Here is a 3,173-nt window from a genome sequence, read left to right as displayed (position 1 = left end):
ATTTTAACATTTATTTTCCTTTGAAGTGGTCCCCTTCGGAAGCCACACACTTTATCCGGCGCTGTTTCCATTGATGGAAGCATTCCTGGAACTTGTTTTCTGGGATAATCAGCAGCTGGTTTACCACATTCACTTGGATCTCCTCGAAGTCTGGAAATCTTCCTTTCAAATGGGATTTGATTTTTGGAAAGAGGAAAATGTCGTAAGGGGTGAGATCTGGGGAATTACAGTGGCTGTCGGACCTGGGGATGTTGTACTTGGCCAAAAACTGCTGCACAAGCTGCGCTGAACGGGCAGGTGCGTCGTCATGGTGCAATTGCCTCTCACCAGGCACATGCAATTCTGGCCTTTTCCAATGAATAGCATCCCGCAAATGCCGCAACACATCACAATAGTACTCCTTATTTACTGTCTGACAAGGTGGAGCATACTCATGATGAACAATTCCCTTGTAGATGAAGAAAATGTTTTTCTCAGTTCTGCTGGTTGCGGGTCTCCCAGAATGTTCATCACTATTGACATTTTGTCAGTCATCTTGAAAAAACTGAACCACTAGTACACTCATGTGCAGCTCATACACTCCCCTCCATACACTTTTTGCAACTTTGTGTAGGTCTGTGCGCAGGTATAGCCAAGCTTTTGACAAAATTTGATGCAGATTCTCTGCTCAACTTTCTCCATCATAGTCAATGCGACGACCACACACTACACACATTCCTTCCAAGCACTGCTATAAAGAGTGTAAGTGAGCTAGGATGCTAAAAACTTAGTGTATATGCACAGTGGGGTCAAGGTCAATCTGTGCCAAGTGGTCTCATTCTGCATATTTTAGCTCCTTTACTATAGCAACAATCCTGATACTTTATGATCACACCTCGTATACACACACACACACATATAAATATATATATATATATATACTGTATATATATATATATATATATATATATATATATATATATATATATATATATATATATATATGTGTGTGTGTGTGTGTGTGTGTGTGTGTGTGTGCGTGTGTATGTGTATGCGTGTGCGTGTGTATGCAACCAGATCTGAATAACGATAATCATTAAATTTATCTGAAGTAAATATCAGTCCATTCCTCACAACAACACCCAAACTAACATAATTAGATGTACTGTAGAAAGAAAAGCAATGGTCAATTGCGAGTGGCATGAAGTGATGATAGAAACGTCAGATATTGTTGGGGCTTACCCCAGAGCAAGTCTTGACTGATGCGACAGTGGTGCAACAGATTACATGATGGAGAGTGGTATGTCCCTTTACACGATTCCCCCACAAGAATCTATTTACAAGTATATTAGATGACAACATGCTGTCAGAAAAAAATGGGAATACGAAAAGGACAACCATAACAAGGGGAGAAAATCTCCAGAACAATCCCTAATTTAAAATAGTTAAGTTAGCTTAGGCACAGTAAAATCAAAAATTAACTCGACTTACAAGATCTTCCCCCATGTTATCTTTGCTTGCCACATGGACAACTCTGAAGTGCTGAAGTGGTAAGCTTGCAGACTGAAGTCCCAATGCAAGACAGTTATTCTTCCCCTTGAAGCTTTCTAAATTTAAAACCATGGTGAAGCACTCAAGATCAGCGACAGAATATATTTTTTTCCTGATCAAGCGATTTCCTGCTGGCATAGCCATGGGCAGCCTTGGTGGTACTGCATGAGAACTTTGCCAACACAGTGGTTGGAAGCATAAGCCTTGGAACAAAAGTCAAGCACCAGTCTGAGACCCCCAACTCTGGTTCCAAAGCCAAAGTGTGCTTGACGTGGTCAATGTGGTTCAGCTGGTTATCGGTCAAAGAAAGAGGCTCACGGACTTCCATCCCCAGCCAGTTAGACAGGGCCAACGTACTCCAATGCCTAAGAAGCGCGACAAACTTTTTTGGTGCTAGGTGGTGCTATCTTCAGCAGGACTTCAATTTTGTCTCTCTATACGGTAAGAAGCCAAGGTACTTAATGGACTTCACCCTAAAATGGCACTTTTCAGGCTTGACAGTCAAAAGGAGTTATTGAAGTCTCTCCAGAACATAACAAAGTCTGAATATATTGCAGGCAATCTGCACAATAGATACAAATATTCTACAAGGCCAGGTTTTCCAAACCAGAGAGGATGAGCCACTTAAAGTGGATGTAAGTGTCAAAAGCCCCACAAGGCCAAAATATTTCATCAATCTCTTATGAAAGGGAGAACCAGCCATAGATCTAGCCCTTCCAGACACTGAAATCTGGTAATAAGCTTTACATATGTCTAATTCAGAGAAGTATTCACCCTAACAAACTTGTGGGAATCTTCCTCCAATTTACAGCTAGTTTCAGCACAGAAGACTAAGACAAAGTTCAACTTCCTGTAATAAATGACCATACTATAATGGCAGGGCTACAGTATGGAGATTAGAGTACTGAGCAATTACCTGTTCCAGAAGTTGGTCAGCTTCTGTCTCAAACAAAGATCACAGGTGTACAGGAACTGGATATAATTTAGTTGGGAGATCTGATCGATGATAGTGACAGAGATGTCATGCTGGATGGTGGATGTACCAGGTACATCTGAAAAGACGTCATCATATTCCCCAACTTCTTCTTTGTCTTCAGCTTTGCCCATTTCTATATAGGGTTGCTATTTCCTATCACTCTTCTCCACCTTCCTTTGTCCAATGCACCCTGACTTCTTAAACATTTCTCCCGCATGTCATATGCTATTTTCAATATTGGCATGCAAGCCCAAAGATAAAGAAAAATTTATTTAAGCCTAACCAAAAACTGTAATAGAGGAGCTGGCAAATGGAGGCACGACAACTGGAAGTTGCTCACTTTTGGTGGTGGACTCCTGACACTAATCCGGCTGAAGTGTCAGCACCTCATGCAAGTTGTTGACCATAGCCATTTGATGGCTTTTATTATGGACATTATCATGGTACAGTTTCAGCCATCAAAACTCTTCAATTAAATAACCAACTCTCCCACACCTCTCAAAGGCCTTATTGGCCTGCTTCAGGTAGAATGACTGGGTAGAAGACCAAGACTAAACTGCCTGTTCTGAGACCTAACATCAAAATAGGACTAATACTGGCCTGTACTCATGTCAGGCTCTTAAGAAGCCAAGCAATCACACTCATCAAGCTTGTCACAAATCTCAAA

The sequence above is a fragment of the Macrobrachium rosenbergii genome, chromosome 56 (genome assembly GCF_040412425.1).
Source record: "Macrobrachium rosenbergii isolate ZJJX-2024 chromosome 56, ASM4041242v1, whole genome shotgun sequence".
NCBI lineage: Eukaryota > Metazoa > Arthropoda > Malacostraca > Decapoda > Palaemonidae > Macrobrachium > Macrobrachium rosenbergii.
The sequence above is the reverse complement of the archived record's forward strand: the minus strand, read 5'-3'. Positions refer to the sequence as shown.